The sequence below is a fragment of the Danio rerio genome, chromosome 7 (assembly GCF_049306965.1).
Source record: "Danio rerio strain Tuebingen ecotype United States chromosome 7, GRCz12tu, whole genome shotgun sequence".
NCBI lineage: Eukaryota > Metazoa > Chordata > Actinopteri > Cypriniformes > Danionidae > Danio > Danio rerio.
In genome coordinates, this window is record NC_133182.1 from 4830001 (window position 1) to 4853290 (window position 23290).

At 41.6% G+C, this 23290-nt stretch overlaps 1 protein-coding gene across 3 annotated transcripts in view; it reads right to left on the reverse strand.

The window, feature by feature from the left end:
- Positions 1 to 20248, reverse strand: part of ltb4r2a (leukotriene B4 receptor 2a) — a 76619-nt gene extending 56371 nt beyond the window's left edge. For all 3 annotated transcript variants that reach the window (XR_012382264.1, XR_012382265.1, XM_017356804.4), the window contains exon 1: positions 20077 to 20248. The gene's annotated coding sequence lies outside the window, so the exon portion shown is untranslated. The remainder of the gene's footprint in view (positions 1 to 20076) is intronic.
- Positions 20249 to 23290: the final 3042 nt, after the last annotated feature.

Sequence of the window (23290 nt, forward strand, 5' to 3'; positions counted from 1 at the left end):
TCTCGGCGCCTCCGTCTAGTTGGTTTCAGTTTTGGTTGGCGCTGAGATGAAGCATGCGCGTTGCTTATGTGTGAGCGCACGGTAAGGTGTTTATCTATCGTGTGCTCGTGTCTTGCGTCTTTTGTCAAAGCACGTGGCTCGGTGTTTACATTGTGGTCACGTGCTTTTGTCGTGTGCTTCAGTGTTGTGTTATGTGAGCGCATGGCTTGTATTGTCTCTCTGTGTCATGCGCTCTCCCGTCTATTGTCTAGTCCCACCCTCCTTGTCAACCCATTATTAGTTAATTGTGTTCACCTGTGTGTCAATTTACTTTTTTGCTTTATAATCCCCCTCATGTTTTCAGTCCTTTGCCAGTTCGTTGTCTACACTCCCCGTGTTCCTGCTCCAGTCTTGCCTTGTTCTTGTTGAGCCAAGTTTGTGTGTTTTGTTAATGTTTTCCCCCTCGGGGTAGTTTTGTTTTGCTTTTTATTTTTATTTTATTATTAATAAATACCCATTGTTTCTTTGCACTTGAGTCCTCGCTCATTTTCCCCACCACAACCGTGACAAGATATTGTATAACAGGTTTGTTCTGTAGTCAATCAAAAATAGTTTCCTAAGGAGGCTAATAATACTAACCGCTGCAGATTTAATTTAATTTTTTATTCCATGTAAAATAAATGAGACTTTCTCCAGGAAAGAGGAAGTACTGCAAAAAATGTCCTTGCTTTGTTTAAACATCTCTGGGAAATATTTGTAAAATAATTTTCCCTGGAGGGTGAATAACTGTCTTCAACTATGTTAGCGTTGAGTTTCACATGAAAAATGACACGAGTACGAATTACCGTAACAAGTTTTTCCACACAAAAAAACCTGCTTCCTGATAGCGAGACCAGACATGAGCGTACTGTAAACCTGTAACGATTCTTTCCCAAACTCCACAACCAAACTCAGACAAAACTGGCATGAAAGCAGAGAAAGGCAGGATGATAACAGGATTTGTTGAGGGCAAAATCAACACGCTGAGACTGACTTTCTGAGATTTCCATTTCAATGTGTCCAGTATTTGGACATTATTCAGTGTTTGTCTAAGAGATTCAGCACAGTCTGAGACATACAGCTCAAACAGACCTGAAAATCCTCACACACCCACTGATAAACGCACACAGAGACACACTCACTCACACACCCACTAATAAACACACACGCACACCCTTTCTGAATACACAATCCAGCACGGAGCGCTTGACTACACCTGTAAACGCTCTAAAATCAAATCACAGCTCTCCTTCAATGTACACACACAGTAAAAAATGCTGTGTTCCACACAACTGATTTATGTAGGGGCAACATGAAGGATTTTAGGTAACTTTAAGTTATGTTTTTACAAATTAAATGGATTAAGCATGAATTAATTAAGTTGTCAGTTGTGTTGTTTTGACTCATTTTAAATAAGTAGTTTGAACAAACAGCAAACGTTTTTTTTTTTTTTTTTTTTTTTTTTTTTTTGAGTGCACGTGGCTTTTGGATTTGTGTAAAACTGCAAATTTGATGATTTGGTAACACTTTAGAATAATGGTCCATTAGGTAATGCATTTATTAACATTAAATAAGTATGAATGGTCTTGTAAATCAGAATCAGATGTATTGCTAAGTGTGCTTCACACACACAAGGAACTTGCTTTGGCTGCACAAGCTTCCAGTGTACATAAAGTGACAAGTGACAACACAAAATAAATATGAAAAAAAGATGATAAACATTAAACAGAGATGCAGTTAGTAGATGTTGAGTTGTGTGTACAGATTTGTTATAAACATACAGGTTATACGGTGCTGTGTACAAATGCGAATGGAGAAAGTATTGCATTGTATATTGATATACGGTGCTGTGTGCAAGTGTGTATTGCACACGTTTATTCCACAGAAGGGGAATATTTAACTGTTCATGAGGTAGATGGCCTGAGGAAAGAAACTTTTCCTGTGTCTGGCTGTTTTTGTGCTTGGTGCTCTGAAGCGCCGAGCAGACGGTAACAGTTTGAAAAGGTAGTTAAAACGTTTATTAATCACAGTTCAACTCTAACTAATGCATTTCAATAGTTAATGCACTCAGAGTTAACATGAACTACACTGTAAAAAGTGGAAACTTAAACTATTCATTAGTTTCCACTTCATTTATTATGGTTTCAGTAATAAGTTGAAAAAACTTTTATTCTTTTATGTAGTTTAAGTCATTTATTTATGTTGATCCAATGGGGCTTTTTTAAATTTTCTTTAAATTAAATAACATTATCAAGATTAATAAATAGTGTATATATATATATATATATATATATATATATATATATATATATATATATATATATATATATATATATAATTTTTTTTTTATTTTTTATAAATTGTTCATGTTAGTAAATACATTAATCAACATTAACAAAAGGACCATTACTTTAAAGTGTTACTGATGATTTGACAAATAATGATTATTATAGTTCAGGGGTTCCCAAACTTTCCAGCCTGCGAATGCCAGTAACTCACGACCCCTCACGATTCATACTGACAACACAAAAACAAAAAGTGCAACAAAAATAGACTATAATTTATATAGTAATTTATTAATCAGTTTATTATTAACCTGACTTAATGCGACACTTAGGCCCAATCCCAATTCTACCCCTTAGACCTTGTCCCAATTCTTGAAGGCGAACTTAGGGCTAAGGGGAAGGGGTCGATAGACCTTGAAACGAATATTTTTTTCTGGACCACACTCCAAACCAAGCGGTAAGAAAATTTCACAGAATACACCAGCCACAACAGCAGCATTGCTGCACCCGGAAGTCATGAGATCCACAAATTAGCATTATTATTATTATTATTATTATTATTTTTGTCATTATTGCAAATGTTTACAACAAGCAAGCACATGTTTTGATATCTTCATAACTGCGTTCATGTTTTACTGTCATGCTTTAAAAAACCGCTAAAATAAAAACCGCTAAATTTTGCAATCTATAATCTCTAATAATAACTCCTTTACAGCAGACCCACAACATTCTGACACTCAGTGACACTCGAATACCCTGTCAGAAAAGTCTAGTGGCTGTGAATGAGCTTTTTACAGTGTCTGCAATAATGTAAATGTTGTTTTCTAGTGTTTACATTGATGAATTTGGCCACAGTCTAAATGCGCAGTACAGTTATGATCTTATTGCCACATTAGATTGTTATGTTAACATGATGTATGCCTTCATTGATTTCCTGAAGATAAATACCTAAAAATAACACAACTGGAATAACTACAGCAGTCGCGGTCATCTGATCTCACACGAAGCAAGAGATCGCATTGACATCTGATGACGTGTGCAGGTGCTGTAGTGAATTTTGAAGCCTCTCCCCTTCACACTCTGTTTTAAGGGCCAAGGGGAAGCGGTACAAAAATAGAATTAGGATTAGGCCTTAATGTGCACAACGTTTCCAACACAACTCTATTCTTGGTTAATTTTAAAGTCCGCTACTCAGACATCATTCTCAATGTTCAGTTGTGGCCTGTTTTTATTTTTAATGTATTTGATTGGCATAAAAGTGTCAGTTTAATCTGGTGCTATAAAATCTATTTTTTGCTATTGCTGTGTTGTTAATTAAACGTAAATACAATTAAACAAATACACATTGAAAGGCTGGTGGTGTTTTATTTGCATGTTATTGCTTTATGTAACCATTCACTACTATTTATTTTATCTTCTGTGGTTTATGGATGAAATAAAGTAAATCTAGTTTAATACAATTTATTTGACTTTTAGAAATCACCAAGCGGCCTCCACTTTGGGAACCACTGTTATAGTCCACCGTCCCCCACTGCTCAAGAAATGTATTTCTTATTTAGAGTTTTTTTTAATTTTATTATTATTATTTTTAGAGCTTGTTTTTCTAGTCCAAATATCTAAAAATGGTTCAATCAAGATGCAATCACACTCAAAAAAATAAATTAATGAAAAATAAAAAAATATTTTGCTGATACTAAATATTTACAGTTGAAGTCAGATTTATCTAATGATTAGACGCCATGTTAATAATTTTTCCACAATTTTTGGGAGAGAACATTGTTTTCAGCACATTTCTAATCATAACAGTTTTAATAACTCATCTTTAATAACTGATTTATCTTATCATTGCTATTATGACAGTACAAAATATTTGACTGGAAATTTTTCACAAAACTTCTATAAAGCTTAAAGTGACATTTAAAGGCTTAACTAGGTTAATTAGGTTAACTAGGCAGGTTAGAGTAATTAGGCAAGTTATTGTATAACGATACTTTATTTTGTAGACTATCTAGAAAAAATATAGCTTAAAGAGGCTATTAACCTTTGAAAAGGGTTTTTAAAAAATTAAAAACTGCTTTTATTCTAGCTAAAATAAAACAAATTAGACTTTCTCCAGAAGAAAAAATATTATCAGACATACTGTGAAAATTTCCTTGCTCTGTTTAACATCATTTAGGAAATTTTTAAACAGGAAAAAAAATCAAAGCGGGGCAATTAATTCTGACTTTAACTGTATATAAAAGACGGTTCACATAAGTTTATGTGACCAAATACACAATTCATCAAGCAGATGTGCGGAGAACTGGATTGGGAGGAAAGATGCATGTTAAAACATGCTTTACCCTGATGACAATGTTGAGGTGACGTTTGCAGAGAAAAACCCAAATCTATGTGAGGAGATGTGCACTGACATGATGCCTGATAGTGATCATGCTAAAAACAGCATTCATGATTATTTCCCTAAATATAGCGCATACCACTGAGTGTTATTCCAACACAATCTCACTGCAATCCATAACTTTTTTTATTTAGTGGCTAGTTTGTATGAATTCGTACGATCTAATTTGTACAATTTAGTATGATTTTCTCATCACCCAATGAGGGTTGGGTTTAGGGGTGGGGTTAGGTGCCACGCCTCCTTTTTAAAATCATACCTTTTTGTTCGTATGACTGAACTCGTAAGAATTAGTCACTAAACTGACAAAACGTAAAATACTTGCGTTTCCTCATGAGATCAGGCTGGTTAATCACGAATGTACACTAAAAAATAAATCCGTAAAATTTACGGTAAAAAATCGGCAGCTGTGGTTGCCAGTACTTTACCGTTAAAAACACGGTACAAACCGTAAAAGTAATTTAAAGTAAATTACTGTATTTTATTAATTTATAGAGGTAATATGTCTGTATTTTTAATGATCAACATCTACACATCTTTTGTTAACAGTTAGACACATTTGCACACCCACATGCAGGTGGTGATGAGAAAGTTTCAAAATGAGCCAATGCTCATCACAATCAACTTTTCCCACAAGCAGAAAAGAGTATCAGCATATAGAAGGTGCTCAGTGTCATTCACACAGCTACTAAACACCAGTATGGTAACACGCATAAAATTAAAGTCATGATATAAACATTGTTAATGAACATTAGATTTAACATAAATCTCTAATGTACATAACTGATGGGGAAACAACTAAAAAGATCCATATTATTGTCAACCATAGATATATACACTAGATATGGCATAGGGACTCTGAGCATGCGTCAATAGCGCCGCCACATTGGTACAGTGCTCCCAGGACGTGTGTCATTCAACCGCACTAGTCAAGACAGTGTTATTACGTGAAGATGCGGTACTTTAGCGCTGTCTACGGGTGTAGTAACGAGCAAGCAAAGAAAACAAAGCACAAAGGCAGAACATTTCATAGGTAATATTAAGTTTTTTTTGTTTTTGTATGTTCTGAACTTTTGTGCTAATCAGGTAACGTTATTGATGATAACAGTCACTTACTGCATTCACCATAAGGCAAAGCAGCTCCAACTCGCACTAAACACTGGGCTTATGCTAGTTTTGTTGAATAAAATCAGCAAACAATGCAAAAGAAATATGACAATGAGATGCTGCGCTGCCAGAAACTTGTGTTATTGTCGGCTAACGTTAGTAAAAGAGTCGTTTGGGGGATTCATTCTCAAACGAATCGCTCCCTCCGTCAGTATGAGAAGTGAAAGCAGGAGAGGAGCTGTGTTTCAGGACATGATTAGATCAAATTTAACAGGGAGGGTGAATAGTACATCTCTATACACACAAACACAAGCTTTTTGTCGCTGATCCATCAATGTAGAAAAGTGATGTAAAATTATAATTTTCGTAATTAGAAAAAAAAAAAAAATTGCATACTAACATCCAGGAAAACTTCCGATCATAGATATATGTGTATATCTCTGTCTTTGGATAGCCACAGTCCTCCACTGTACCTTAGTCCCGCATTCATTTCAAAGGAGCGCTACCCTGTAGCAAGATGGCGGCGCTATTGACGCATTCTGTTCAATAGACAACAATAGGCCAGGCGACATCTAGTGTATATATCTATGATTGTCAACCAAATGCATAAAAAGTGATGTGCCATGCAGGGAATTCTGGGAAAGTCAATTTACGGTTATTCGCCGTATATATTAAGGAAACATACCGTTAACCAGATTACGGATTTTTGTACTGTAGCATTTTTACAGTTTTTTTTACCGTTGAAATCGCGGCCATTTTTTACAGTGTATAACTGGAATATTTATGCTGTTAATGTGTCGTACAAACATGTTAGCAACATGTAAATAGGTTAGCAGCATGCTTATTTTGTTTGCAAAATGTTAACTGCTAGAACATGTTGAAAATATGATTGTTGGTATTAAAAATATGCTAACAATGTTACATTTATGTTAGCATAGTATTAATGTGAGGTAATTCATTCTAACATCATGTAAAACATGACATAAATGGGCTAGCCTTCTAAACGGGTTAACAGTGTGTCACATGCTAATTTATGCTATTTTGCAAAAATTACTTTGAATACAGTTGTGTGTTTGGGGTTTAAATACAGTTCTGTGGCAGCAGTGTGCGAATTTATTCAGCCTTTAATGGTAAACATTAATTAAATGTACATTTGTTATAATCAGACGTCATAAAAACCGTCTGCAGAAACACTCTGACTGACAGTCTCCCTTTGTAGTGTCATCAGAGGGGGAAAGCTCCGCCCACTAGTGACCATCTCTGCTATATTTCTGTATTTCTCTGGTAATGATCATGCTCTCGATCTTATTGTAGACTTTTTTTGTGTGTGTTACACTGTAATTTTTATACAGAAAAATAAGTTAAAGGCAATTCCCAGATTTATTACTCGCTGAAATGTCCTTCAATGTTGAATCTCTTAAGCTTATTAATAATAATAATAATAATAAAACTTTTTTTTTTACTTATGATCTTTACTTTCTTATTGATTAAGGCTTTGTAAAGGGCTTTATTTGTTTGTTTATTTTCCCTTAATTTTTTGTTGTTTTATTTTTTCTTCAATGCAGTGATGTTATTATTCTTTATTTAAAAATAATAATAATAATAATAATAATAATAATAATAATAATACTGATTATCTCCTCCTCTTTAGCATAAGCAAAGCACCTGTCCACTTTTAGACTTTTGGGCTGCTGAAGTTAATGTGAGCACCTAAGAGGATATGAATTCTGAAACCCTTCATTTCCACACAGATCCTGTTAGTCATGCTTTAAGTCTTCCACTATGCTGACACACAGGCATTTGTAGCTCCGCCCTTTTCTGAAAATAGCACAATCTCATTTGAATTTAAAGCGACAGTCACCAAAACGCCACAGTTAGAATCAGTTTCACAGAGTTATAAAACATTATTTGTAAGTATTTTGAGCTGAAACGTTCGAGGTTACAGAAGTAACCCTTCGTTCCCCGAGGAGGGGAACGGAAGTGCCATGAATGGGAGGATTCGGATCAGAAGCCGCTTATCTGGAGAGTATTGAACGGGCCAATGAATGAAATTAATTGGCAGCGTAAGCTTGCGCAGGTGTGCGACATCTGCAATCATCTCAGCATATAAGCACACCTGAAGCCAGCAGACGCCATCCTTTTAAGCTGAAGAGACTTTCAAACAGCTAAGGGACAGTCATTATGGCGACGGAATATGGCACTTCCGTTCCCCTCCTCGGGGAACGAAGGGTTACTTCTGTAACCTCGAACGTTCCCCTTCGGTTGGGGAACTTCAGTGCCATGAATGGGAGAATATGGAAAGCGCCACAATGACTGCACCTTACCAACACCCCCGATGAGGAGATAGTCAAGCAAGCGTGACGCACCCACATCATGGGGGGCGCGGTCCTCCAACGTGTCCCTGGCCCTAATTTATCCTACTTCAACAGAAGTTTTACGGATTTAGATATATTTTTTGGGAAGTCGTGAGCATCTAGATAATTCTAGGAAATACGACAGTACGTTGGGAAGCGTGCAATCCCGATAGGGAGGACGCTGCGGAGGCCATCCGTTACCCAAGGGGGGGATAGATGGCAGAATTTACCTATGGACTAGCCCTAAAAAGGGGGAGTACGCATAGCAAAGAGTGGTTAGCGGAGAGGGAAGACACGGGTCCGCCCAGGGGGGGGACTTAACCGTGGCGGAATAAGCATATGGGATCGCCTAGTGGGGATCACGCATAGCAGGCACCTATACCCAAAACGCGGGCTGACCAGCGGGCAGACCTACAACGTAGTGGGCCAGCAAGTGACTCCTCCGCTGAGTCAGTGCTGGGGGCCACGGAGGAATCTGCAGGGCTCACCTGACGGGGAACTTTACTGACAGATAAAAAAGGCGCACGTACCTCCGTGTTAGGGAGAATGGCGCAGCAAGCGTGTTTCAACACCCTACCGAGTTGTCTCCTCAATCACCAAAGGGTTACCTAATACCCTTGAGGAAACCGGCTCCACTCGCAGATTGTAAAACCTTGCAAATGTGTTGGGTGTCGCCCAGCCCGCAGCTCTACAGATGTCTGTTAGAGAGGCGCCGCGTGCATGCGCCCAAGAGGATGCAACGCTCCGAGTGGAGTGTGCACGTACTCCCGGGGGACACGGCTGACCTCGACTCGAATAAGCGAGTGAAATGGCATCCACAATCCAGTGGGATAATCTTTGTTTCGATACGGCACTTCCCTGCTGCCGACCGCCATAACAGACAAAGAGCTGCTCAGATGATCTAAAATTCTGAGTACGGTCCACATAAATGCGCAGAGCGCGAACTGGACAAAGTAAAGAAAGGGCTGGGTCTGCCTCCTCCGGGGGCAGCGCTTGCAGGTTCACTACCTGATCTCTAAAGGGGGTGGTAGGAACCTTGGGCACATAACCGGGGCGGGGTCTCAGGATAACGTGAGAGTAATCCGGCCCGAATTCCAGGCACGAGTCACTGACCGAAAATGCCTCCAGGTCCCCGACCCTCTTGATGGAGGCCAACGCAACCAGCAGAGCTGTCTTCAGGGACAGAAATCTTAGAGATACTGATTCGAGTGGCTCAAAGGGATCGGATCGCAGACTCGTGAGAACGAGGGCGAGATCCCAAGAGGGCATGAGAGGGGGGCGAGATGGATTAATTCGCCTAGCACCCCTAAGGAACTGGATGACCAGGTTATGCTTTCCCACGGTGCCGCCAGCTACCGCGCTATGATAAGCGGAGATGGCGGCCACGTAAACCTTGAGAGTGGAGGGCGACAGCCTGCTGTCCAACTTCTCTTGAAGGAAAGAGAGCACAACACTAATCTGGCAATTTCGGGGGTCTTCTCTGCGAGAGACGCACCATTCAGTGAATAGACTCCACTTCAGGGCGTAGGCGCGCCTCGTGGAGGGGGCTCTAGCCTGAGTGATGGTATTAACCACCGCAGTCGGTAGGTTACCTAAGTCTCCCTCGCGTCTAGGGACCACACGTGGAGGTTCCAAAGATCGGGGCGAGGGTGCCAGATGGTGCCCTGTCCCTGAGAGAGTAGGTCCTCTCTCAAAGGGATCCGCCAGGGGAGGGCCGTCGCGAGGAGTGAGAGCTCTGATATCCAGGTCCGGTTGGGCCAAAGGGGCGCAACTAGCAGAACCTGTTCCTCGTCCTCCCTGACCTTGCACAGAAACTGCGCGAGCAGGCTCACTGGGGGAAACGCATACTTGCGCATGCCCCGAGGCCAGCTGTGGGCCAGTGCATCCGTGCCGAGAGAGCCCTCGGTCAGGGAAAAAAACAACTGGCAGTGAGCGTTCTCGGGGGAAGCAAACAGATCGATCTGGGCCTCCCCGAATCGCGCCCATATCAGCTGAACAGACTCGGGGTGGAGTCTCCATTCTCCAGGGCGTAACAGCTGTCGTGAGAGCGCATCGGCTGCACGATTGAGCGTGCCTGGGACGTGAATGGCGCGCAGCGATTTCAGCCGCGGGTGACTCCAGAGGAGCAGACGGCGGGCGAGCTGAGACATGCGGCGAGAGCGCATACCCCCCATGCGGTTGATATACGCCGCCGCCGCCGTACTGTCCGTCCTGACCAGCACGTGTTGCCGCTCCAGCACCGGTAAAAAGCGGTGGAGAGCGAGGAACACTGCCAACAGCTCTAGGCGATTGATATGCCAATGCAGCTGGGCACCCTTCCAGAGGCCCGCAGCCGCATGCCCGCGACACACGGCCCCCCAACCCGTGTTGGAAGCGTCTGTTGAAACAACAACATGGCTGGACGCCTGTCCTAGAGGCACACCGGCCTGTAGGAACGAGGGGTCGTTCCAAGGGCTGAGGGCGCGGCGACACAGCGCAGTAACCGAGACCCGGTGTGTGCCCGCGTGCCATGCGCGTCTGGGGACCCGATCGTGAAGCCAGTGCTGAAGTGGTCTCATATGGAGCAACCCGAGCGGCGTGACGGCGGCTGCGGATGCCATATGCCCCAGGAGCCTCTGAAAGAACTTCAGTGGGACCACTAGTTTGCTGTCGAGCTCCCTCAGACAGTTCAGCAACAGGCGAGCGCGTTCCTCGGAGAGGTGCGCTACCATGGTGATCGAGTCCAGCTCCATCCCGAGAAAAGAAATCCTCTGCACGGGGGCGAGTTTGCTCTTTTCTCGGTTGACCTGAAGCCCCAGTAGGCGGAGATGCCGAAGCACCTCGTCCCTGTGCATAATCAATTGCTCCCGCGAGTGGGCTAAAATCAGCCAGTCGTCGAGATAATTGAGTATGCGAATGCCCGCGAGCCGAAGGGGCGCTAGGGCACCCTCCGCGAGTTTGGTGAAGACCCGCGGAGACAGAGAGAGCCCGAAGGGGAGGACCTTGTACTGCCACGCTCGACCCTCGAACGCAAACCGCAGAAATTGGCGGTGGCGTGGAAGAATGGAGACATGGAAATACGCGTCCTTCAGGTCTATGGCTGCAAACCAATCCCGAGGACGAACGCATTGGAGAATGCGCCTCTGCGTGAGCATTCTGAACGGCAGCTTGTGCAGACAGCGGTTCAAAACGCGCAGATCTAGGATTGGCCGTGACCCACCGCTCTTTTTGGGTACGATGAAGTATGGGCTGTAAAACCCACTCTCCATCTCGGCTGGAGGAACCGGCTCGATTGCACCCTTCGCCAGGAGGGCAGCAATCTCCTCTCGCAAGACAGGGGCGGACAGGGGGTTGACCCTGGAGAAATACACGCCCGTAAACTTGGGGGGCCGTTTCGCGAACTGAATCGCGTAACCGAGTCTGATTGTGCGTATGAGCCACCGCGAGGGGCTGGCCCGCGCTAACCAGGCAGGCAGAGCCCTCGCTAATGGAGTCATCGCTACAATCGCTGACGTACCAGCGGTGGGGCAGCGCGGAGTGGGTGTGCTGATCCGGGAAGCACGAGGGTCCCGCGGAAAAGCTGGAGGAGAGCGATTCGCTCTGGCTCCGCACCCTGACTCCGGAGAGGGGGCTGGAGGGCTGAGGGAAGGGAGACCGTCCCCCCAGCGCTCGTGAGCCACTGGCGAAGCACGTAGAGTCTGCGAGCCGGAAGGCAGCGCGTCCCGGACTGGCAGAACTCGTGCAGTCACATCCGGGGAAGGGAAAAAGTGCTCTTTTACTGATGTTTTGGTGGCACTGAAAAGTACCGTTGTTATCGGGGCCCCGCCCTCCAGCGGGGAAAGAGCAAGTTTCCTCTTCTCCGGATGGCCTGTCTCAGGGACGCTTCGCGGTCCGTTTACCGGACTTAACGGCGCCCTGGGCAGGAGGGGCTGCCTGCTTTCGAGGTGAACGCCGCGCCCGCTTGGCCGGAGGCGCAGGCGGGGGCGGGGCAGCACTCGTTGGCGGGCGCCCTCGGCGAGGAACAGCGGAGGTGGATGGCTCGGCGGGCGGAGCGGGCTTACGGCCACGCCGATAGATGACATTGCCCATCGCATCCGACTGCTCTTTCACCGCCTTGAATTCCTGGGTGAATTCACCGACGGTGTCGCCGAACAGGCCAGCCTGGGATATGGGCGAGTCAAGAAAGCGAACTTTGTCAACGTCGCGCATATCGGCCAGGTTTAGCCAGAGGTGGCGTTCCTGAACCACAAGTGTGGACATCGTCCTCCCCAGCGCACACGCGGCGGACTTAGTAGTCCGAAGAGCATAGTCGGTCGCGGTGCGCAGCTCATGTAATAAGCTTGGGTTGGACCCGCCCTCGTGCAGCTCGGCCAGCGCCTGCGCTTGGTAGCGCTGGTAGGTGGCCATCGCGTGCAAAGCAGAAGCAGCCTGGCCCGCAGCCTTATAAGCTCTGGCTCCGAGGGAGGCAGACAACCTACAGGCTTTGGACGGGAGGCGGGGCAAACCCCGCCACGTAGAGGCGCCGCGCGGACAAAGATTGACCGCGATAGCGCGCTCCACTGACGGGATCGCCTCATACCCCCTGGCAGCTCCGCCGTCAAGGGCGGTGAGGGCGGAGGCACTCGCAGCACGGGCAGAGAAAGGTGCCCTCCAGGACTGCGTGAGCCTACTGTGCACTTCCGGGAAGAAGGGGACGAGAGGCTTCGAAGGCTTCGCCTTCTGGTCCTCTACGTAGCACCCATCTAGTCGGTCCGGCCGCGGAGCTGGGGGATAAACCATCTCCAACCCCACGGCCGAAGCAGCCCGGGAAAGCACGGCTAACATGTCCGCTTCAGGATCCGATTTGACAGCGCTCACCTGCCCGGAGGGGGCGAGCGGGTCCGGATCTTCGTCGGACAGTGAAAGCCCACCCTCCGATGCCGCGGAGGACATCTGATCTCCGGTGTCAGCGAGTGTGAGAGCTACCATCTGGTTAGACGGATCACTCTCACCACCCGAAGCTTGGATGGAGCGCCGTGAGGAGCGAGAGGTCCGCGAGCCCGTGGGCGGCGGATTAGCTCCCGCTGAAACCCTCAGATCTGCCCGAGCGCCCGCTGCTTTTTTAGAACAGGAGGCAACTGGGGTGGCTCGCTCTCTTGCGAAAGTTAGCCGCGATCTTAGCTGTGCAACGGTCATGGCATCGCAATGACGACATGAACCGCCCGCGAGCACCGCATTAACATGCTGGACCCCCAAACATGCAATGCAGTGATCGTGTCCATCATCCGGAGACAGGAAACCCCCGCATCCAGAAACGCACAGTCGGAGCGCCATCCTGAAAAGGACGTGCTGCACGACTGTGTTGCTCTTTTAGGAAAGTTGCAACTATACGCACCGCTCTGGAGGACCGGACCCAAAGAACCGCAGGCAAGGGAGTAACCCAGCTCGACCGTCTGCCACCGCGAAGACCCACTCTGGACCGGGAGACACACTCGTTCGCTCTGAAGTGCTGATCAGCAAGAGGAACCCTCATCGACTCACTCAGAAAGGATCTGAAGCGAAAAGGATGGCGTCTGCTGGCTTCAGGTGTGCTTATATGCTGAGATGATTGCAGATGTCGCACACCTGCGCAAGCTTACGCTGCCAATTAATTTCATTCATTGGCCCGTTCAATACTCTCCAGATAAGCGGCTTCTGATCCGAATCCTCCCATTCATGGCACTGAAGTTCCCCAACCGAAGGGGAACTTCACATACACACTCTAGGGCAGGGGTCTCCAATCTCAGTCCTGGAGGGCCGGTGTCTCTGCAAGGTTTAGCTCCAACTTGCTTCAACACACCTGCCTGGATGTTTCAAGTATATTTAGTAAGACCTTGATTAGCTTGTTCAGGTGCGTTTGATTAGGGCTGGAGCTAAAATCTGCAGGACACCGGCCCTCCAGGAACAAGTTTGGTGACCCCTGCTCCAGAGACGTCAGAGACTTAATTTACATCTTAATATAGAGTAATATGCATAACAGGTCTATTTAAAGGGACAGTTCCCCAAACTAACAAAAATATATTACTTTTGCATGTCAACACTCATCAGAATATCTTGTTTTGTGTTCAACAGAAGAAATTATTTTGTAAACATTTAGAAATGTTTGAGTAAATAAAGAACGACCTTAATTTTTAGGAGAACTGTCACTTTAAGTGTATTTGTAGGAATAGCCAACAATGCGATGTATTAGTCAAAATTATAGATCTTTCTTTTTTGCCAAACAATCCTTATAATATTAATTAAAGATCACCTTCCATGAAGACATTGTGGCCATACTGTGTCTTTAGGGTCATTTTATGCATGAATGTATACTTCATCAGTCAGTCAGGATTCACATCAGACTCTAGATTTGATTTGCATTCTTTTAGGTAATTACACATAATTAGAGCTGTTCATGGAAAGTAATGCTTACTTTTTAATGACATATCATTAAGCATGCGTTTACAGGCTCTTCATTACAGCACACTGGAAGTGTAAAGGTATTTAGACGAGTCATTCATGATCACGGGTTTATACTGCAGGCTCTGCTGTAGGTCAATGGTGCATCAACTCTGCAGGACAGTGAAACCAGGGGTGTGTTCCTCATATGCATTGTTATGTAACGATGGGCACAAACTGAACAATCCCACCTATCTGTGCTTTCTGTAATCCTGAAGATCCTGATTAGCTTGATCAGGTTTGTTTGATAAGACTTGAAGCTAATGTTTGGAGGAATAGAGTAAAAAAAACATCCAGAGTGACTTACAAATGAGGATAAAGGATAATTCACTTTTTTATGAGGGTTTAAAATAGGGGTTTTGTAGAAGTGCAATAAGAGGAACATTGCAAAATCATATAAATAATAATTTGATTAGCTTGTAAAATGACCAAATACTGTATGTGATGACAAAACACCACCACCACCACCAAAAAGGGATAAGTTGCACAGGTATATTTGTATAATTTAAAAAAAATCAAAAAGAAAAGAAAATATGATTATTTTCTCACATTTGTTTGATTTATGGTTTAATTTAAGGCCGCCATTTTTTCCTACAGAATAGACACAATTTATGTCAAAAACCATATTAAGACAATGTTTCTTTTTGTATTTTTATTTTGTACATTTTCTACTATATATACTCAAGTGATTTTGGCTGGTTGTTCAAGCTACTTCTATAAAAAGCTTAGCTGATACAACACACTTCTTCAGTTTTTTTGTTTTGTTTTTTTGGGGTGGGGGGGGCGACTTAATTTCTTTCTGTTTAATACACTTAAATTTGCAAAAACACTATGGTAACACTTTATTGTGATGGTTAATTTGAGTATTAGTAGATTGATACTGCTCCTTCCACAGACATTAAACTGACTAAAGGAAACTTTCGCCAACCTTACCTGTATTATTAATTTTATAGATATGCATGTATCCCTATACAGAATAACAAAGGGACCTTTATTGACATTTTAGCGGTTTAAAATAATATAATGTGTAAGGAATAATATCTAATTTATGGTAAATAAAATCTAGAGAAATAAGTGTGTAAAATAATAGAAAATATGCTGCAGTTTATTACGAGGTTTCTGTAGCGTAATATACAACACCAACCCAGACAATATAGCACTGCACACTATCACACATGTTCAGAAAAGTCTTTTCTTTTTTTTCTAGTTTAAGATTAAAAGTTGTTTGAAGAAAGATCTAGATCCCACAATGCAATTCAAAAGCAGAAATAAATCTGAATCACAATATTTTTTTACAGCATATCAAAATGTAATTTTGATTAATAAGAACAGAACATTGATGAGAACTTAATTAGTAAACTTAATTTAAAAGTAATATGTACTATTATTATTAATATTATTAAATTTTATATATATATATATATATATATATATATATATATATATATATATATATATATATATATATAATATTTTGTGATAGATATAAATTATAGATGTGTGTTAATTATATATATATAAAATATATATATATATATATATATATATATATATATATATATATATATATATATATATATATGATGTATATATGTATATGTGTGTGTGTGTGTGTGTGTGTGTGTGTTAATTGTAATGATTTATTTGTATTATTAATTTTATAGATATGCATGTATTTATGTATTTTTTATTAATTTCATATATATATATATATATATATATATATATATATATATATATATATATATATATATATATATATATATATATATATATATATATATATATATAGTTATTTATGTATTTATTAATATCATTATTACCATCTAATTCAAGGTTTTCAAATAGTTGCATCACAGCTAAATATTGTCCAATCTTAACAAACCACACATCACTGGAAAGCGTATAACGTCAAATTTAGTAAAAATATTAATAAAAACACATCGACCCTAATAACTGGTTTAGTGGTCAGGTGTTTAAGTGCAAAAAACAGTTCAATTCAATAACTTTTTTCCACTACTTCTTGTGAAAGTTTTACCTTTTGTTAAAAGATCTACAAATCTTACTTCCTTGTACCGCGATCCAGATGAATGTGAACCAACACTAATATGCCTACATTTACATTCCAGCCTCCAATACTTGAACCTACAAATAAGAATGATGCCTGTATATCTCTTGTAAGCAGCACTGTCAACATCAGGTCTTAGGTTTAATTACCAAATGATTCACAAATAATAATCTGATCATAAAACAGTGGATTAAATATAGTTTATTCAGATGATGCTGAGTTTTTATTCTCTAACTGTTCCCACACAGTAAATAAATTACATATGTGGCCTTGTATTTTATTATATTTAATATGTAGGCTTTATTTAATCAAAGTAAATTCCTATTTTACGGCATTTGCTTTGAACTTACTTAATGTCCAATCAATTTTATTATAAGAATTTAACTATTATTTTTTGCATAATTAAAAAAAGAGAAAACATTGATTAAATTCAGTGTGATTAAAATGAGCACAATCAAATTCACAATCATTTTCTGTTACAACGATCATGTAGCAATAAACGATTCAAAGTCAGGGGCAAATGTCAGCATGTCTAGCTGAGAAAAGGCTGCCCTCGCCGGATACACAAGTGATGAGAGCCGTCATCACCTGGAGGTCAACATCATGACAAAGGACATTTTAAAAAAATACTCTATACTTGTGGTTAATATCAGGTGTCATTTTTGCTAAAGAAAAAAAAAATTGTGAGTAGCACTGGTTCTGTCTATCAAAAGATACTGTAGTAAGTTTTAGTAAATACCACAGTGCTTTTGAACACTCTACAGTAAAGTTCCTCAGTTAATCTGTTGACATTACAGTAACACAACAGCTAAACCCAATAAAACTGTAGGGTATATTATACTACATCAGTTTACTGTAGTAAAAGCTAAAGTATTGAATTTATTGAATGGGATAGCCCCTTGAGATTAACCATCTCATTTTCGTGGGGGTCCCTAAGAAGTACATCTTAGTACTTGACATCATAACGATTTACTCTTAGCTGCTGACCGAGGGTGCGTCTCGCTATTAGTTTTACTCGATCTTAGTGCGGCATTTGATACCATAGACCACAATATCCTCATAAATCGCTTAAAGTCTACAGGTGTCCAGGGACAGGCTCTACAATGGTTTAAGTCATACTTAACTGACCGCTACCAGTTTGTGAATATTAATGGACAGCCTTCACAAATCTGCCCAGTAAAGTATGGGATGCCTCAAGGATCAGTTTTAGGCCCTTTACTGTTTACAATTTACATGCTACCTCTGGGAGACATTATTAGAAGACATGGGATCAGCTTTCACTGCTATGCAGATGATACTCAATTATATATTTCAACTAAACCTGACGAGACGTCTGAACTTTCTAAACTAACTGAGTGTTTCAAAGACATCAAAGACTGGATGACCAACAATTTTCTTCTCTTAAACTCAGACAAAACAGAATTATTACTTATTGGGCCTAAATCTTGTACACAGCAGATCTCGCAACTCAATTTACAATTAGAAGGATACAAAGTTAGCTTTAGCTCTACTATAAAAGATCTGGGTGTCATATTAGACAGCAATCTAACTTTTAAAAACCATATATCCCATGTCACAAAAACTGCCTTCTTTCATCTGAGAAATATCGCTAAATTACGAAGTCTGCTATCCATCTCAGATGCAGAAAAGCAAGTCCATGCTTTTATGACTTCTAGGCTGGATTACTGTAATGCTCTATTTGCTGGCTGCCCAGCATCCTCTATTAACAAACTTCAATTAGTACAAAATGCAGCAGCCAGAGTTCTGACCAGGTCTAGAAAATATGATCATATAACCCCAATTTTATCCTCCTTACACTGGCTGCCTGTTAAGTTTCGTATTGAATTTAAAATATTACTTCTCACCTATAAAGCTCTAAATAATCTAGCTCCTGTTTATCTAACCAACCTTCTGTCTCGATACAATCCAACTCGCTCTTTAAGATCTCAAAATTCAGGGCTTCTGGTAGTACCTAGAATAGCAAAGTCGAGTAAAGGAGGTCGAGCCTTCTCATTTATGGCTCCTACACTCTGGAATAGCCTTCCTGATAACGTCCGAGGCTCAGACACACTCTCCCAGTTCAAAACTAGATTAAAGACCTATCTGTTTAGTAAAGCATACACTCAATGCATCACCTAGCGGGTTCCACACTGGCTCCTACATCTTGCTTATATACACTATGAACAGCAGCTACGCTAATTATTTTCTTTATTCTCTATTTTCACCTGGGGATACTCATCCCGAGGTCCTCAGATTATGCGGAGTCACTGATTGGATCCAAGACCAGCGACGTGATGATCCCAAGGATTCCATATGCGGGACCAGGCCATATCCTGAGCTGCTGCTGCGCTGATGGTCGTGGGGAGTGGAGAACATGAGTCTGATTCCAGCGACGCTCCAGGGACAGACGAGTCTTCGCTGAGGCCATCTTCCAGCCTAAACCACGACGAATGAAGTTCTGCACTAGACTTTTGGCCAGCGGAGAAATTAAAATGGTCGTGCCCAACTGAGTCTGGTTCTCTCAAGGTTTTTTTTCTTCACTCCCATCAGGTGAAGTTTTTTTTCCCCTCTCCGCTGTCGCCACTGCCTCGCATGGTTCAGGATTGGTAGAGCTACGCATCGATGAATTGGCTCTTCAGTGTTTGAACTCTCAGTAATGATTAAATCACACTGAACTGAGCTAAACTGAACTGAACTTAAACACTAAAAACTGAACCACACTGTTCCAGTTACTGAACCACACTGTTCCAGTTACTATGACCATTTATGTGAAGCTGCTTTGACACAATCTACATTGTAAAAGCGCTATACAAATAAAGCTGAATTGAATTGAATAACAAACAAGCAGCACACTTCACCTGAAACACTTGCCACAGTCTAAAGCCTCAGTAAACATAAACATATCATCAGAAGTACAAACAATTTGATATACAAATGAATAATAAACATTTAAATCAGAACCAATATTAATAACATGTACAAGTTGTTTCCAAAAGAGAAAATAAACGAGCCCTGGAAAGACTAAATGACTTGATCTAAAAGAGAAGGGAGGATTGTTCCAGTCTGAGGGAGCTTTGTATTGAAAAGACCTACGGACACTTTCTGTTGTGATTCTTGAAACAAAATGATTCTGTTGCATATGATGAAGAGAATATGAGGAGGTAAATGGAGCAAACGGCTTTAAATAAGCAGTTATCATGATAATTAATCATAACACACACATGTATTGGTGTTCATTAAATATTAATGAAATGCTATGATATATGCAGTTAGCTACAGTACATTTGACTATAGTATAGTTCACAAAACACTGTAGTGTGTACTATGAATTAATAACTATGGTGTTTTATTATGTGGGTTATCAGGGTGATAAATAAACTGACTGATTCATTCAGAGAAGGAAGTGATTCTTACCTTCTGAGTGTTCCAGTAGATGAAACTCTACGACTGGGTTTTTAAATGTGTCAGTTTTCCTTCTCCTGCAGTTCCTCCTCAGGTAAATCAGTGTTTCCTGCTGTTTTACTTCAGTGTTTTCTGAACCCGCTCCGGTGCTTACATACTTCTGACACTATCCACATTCTGAACTGCCTCAAGTCTCAGCGTGTTATCAGTCGTGCGCTCTCTCTCATCTGTCTCTCTCTCTCTCTCTCTCACACACACACACACACACACAATTTCTCACACAATTACTCTTTCTCACTCAGACGCACTTGGTCTCTCCCTCTCTTTCTCACACACACCACTGTCTCACACCCACACTCAATATCTCTCTCTCTCTCTCTCTCTCTCTCTCTCTCTCTCTCTCTCACACACACACACACACACACACACATATTCACAAACAAGTTTACTTTATTATTTAAAATTCAGTTCATTCAAAAGAGCTTTACTGGCATGATGTGTCAATTATTACCAAAACATTGCAGATTACATGATAGACAGACAGACAGACAGACTGACTGACTGAAAGATAGATGGAGGGATAGATTCCTGATAAATAAGGAACTAAGCCAAAGGGAAACAAATAAATGCATGAATGCATACCAATAACAAAAGGAAAACTTCTTTCTCTCCCTCACACACACCTGTACACATTGTTAATGGTGGTTAAAGGGGACTCTCTAGTGGTCTGTTTCCACTGAGTGGTATGGTACGGTTCGGTACGCTTTTATGGCTGTTTTCACTGTCAAAGGGTACCTAAAAGCGAACCGTACAGTATTACTTTTTGGTCAGCCTTTGCAACGGATACCATAAGGCAGAGCTAGATGTGCATCAGAACTCAATTGGTTTACAGAGAAGCGTCACTCGCAGAAGCAGGAGAATGAAAACAAAGAAAGAGAAATTTTTAAAAACACAGCCGAGACATTACACCGTAATAATATATACATATAATAACCAGCCATGGTCAACTTGAGCTCAAACAAACCTTGTCGTCGTCTTGATGTTTAACCACAAAGCCAAGAAGCACAAAATCGTTCCGTGTCCTGTTGTTTTACAAGCACATCTAAAAGTGCGAGCGGTTTTACTTTCTCCTGAGAGCGTGCGATCTTGCATCGATAACAACAATAACAAAGATCTTGAGCTGATAGTAATAACATGTATGATCACTGAAGCGCTCTCGTATCCGATCCTGTCAGAACAAACAAACACGAGAGTGAAGTGCTAAAAAACAAAGGAGAAGCGTGAAAAAACAGCAGCAAATGATGCTTCAGCAACCTAAAACAATGAACAAACTGCCATGTTTAACTATTATCATCACCTTATGGACTATTATGAAGTCGGAATGACGGAAGTACTCTAACAGGATTACAGACACAGATGAGAGGTTTTCACTGATTGTGGGCTATATTGTGTGTGTTGTTTTTGAACCCAAATAAGGACTAAACGTTTGCTGTGAGTAGTTTTTTCTGTAATTGATAACATATCAGAGACTGTCAGGGTCTGAATGTGTTAATATATGCTGCATTTATTTATTTATTTAATGTAATTACAGACGTTACAGTAGGCAGTAGTCATTGATCTGCAATTATAATAAAATTATGTTGCTAGAAATGTCAGTAATGAACATTTATACACCAATATTTGTGTATAAAGCCTCTGTTTTGTGAGAAGAGCTTCTCATATGATATGTGAACGACCCGTACTGCGTTACTGTGACATTACCTCAAGTAATAATGACGTCGTCTGAAACTTTGGCGTACATCACACCCACCAAAAGAGTACCCTTTATGCAGAGGAAACACAAGCCTGATAAAGGTGACCTGTACTGTACCTCTCAGTGTGAACTGGCCATAGGCGTAAGGTATTTTATACACTGAACACATGGCACATTATGAATGTGAGAACCCAGTTACATATGATTTTGAATAATGTCCTCATAAATCAGTTAGTATACAACTATGATATGCCCATGTCATTATACAGAAAACAGTCCTTGAAGAAAAGAGAAAAGAGTCCAGTCTCTCTCTTCACACACACACATAGAGAGAAGGCGTGGTTTCCTTCCCTGCTGTTGCCTTAATCATCATCATCATCATCTCTTATCATCTGTGTGTCCTAATGTTTCGAAATCACCAGCTGTAAATGACACACACACACACACATCAAACACGCCTGAGCAGACCGATCGCTGCTCCTCTGAGGAATTTCTGAATCAGCTTCCTGCACTTATACATACTGACGCTCGTACAAACGGGTGTTTCTTTAATAGAACACTTATACACATTTTCACTGGGCGCTGGAGTTAAGCAGTATGGCTTTAATTTCCACTGATTGTCCTGCTTGTGTGTTGTAAACTGGCCAGTTTGCTGCCCCAGGCAAGATTTTACCTGCTGCCCTTTGCGTCAGTTAAAGCCCGTTCCAGCATTTATACTGAAACAACATCGCTTTCGTCTTTAACACACACACATACACACACACACACACACACACACACACACACACACACACACACACACACACTGATGAAATAAATTAAAATAACAACAGACAGAAGATTATTGCACAATGCTAACATTTGCTAACATGAGTGAAATGTTTTAGCTAGAACCAACAATGAACAATACATCTGCAACAGTATTTGTTATTTTTTGTTCACTTTAGTTCGTGAAATATTGAATATCAACCCCTTTTTTTTATTGACTCCAGTGAAACTATAAAAATACGATACCACTTTTTTTTGAAGGGTTTTTTTTTTTTTTTTTTTTATAAATGTGCAGCATAGTGGCTCAGTGGTTAGCACTGACACCTCACAGCAAAAAGGTCGCTGGTTCGAGTCTCAGCTGGGTCAGTTGGCATTTCTGTGTGGAGTTTGCATGTTATCGCCGTGTTGGCATGGGTTTTCTTCAGGTGCTCTGGTTTCCCCACAGTCCAAACACATGCGCTAGGGGAATTGGGTAAACTAATTTGGCCATGTGTGCGTGTATCCAAGAGTGTATGGGTGTTTCCCAGTGCTGTGTTGCAGCTGGAAGGGCATCTGCTGTTTAAAATGTATGCCAGAATAGATGCTGGTTTGTTCCGCTGTGGCGACCCCTGATAAAGGAAAATGAATGAATGAATTAAACACTTTGTTCCCTGAAAGTTACACAAGAGCAGCTGTCACAAACCTAGGCTGCAGTGCACATGTTGG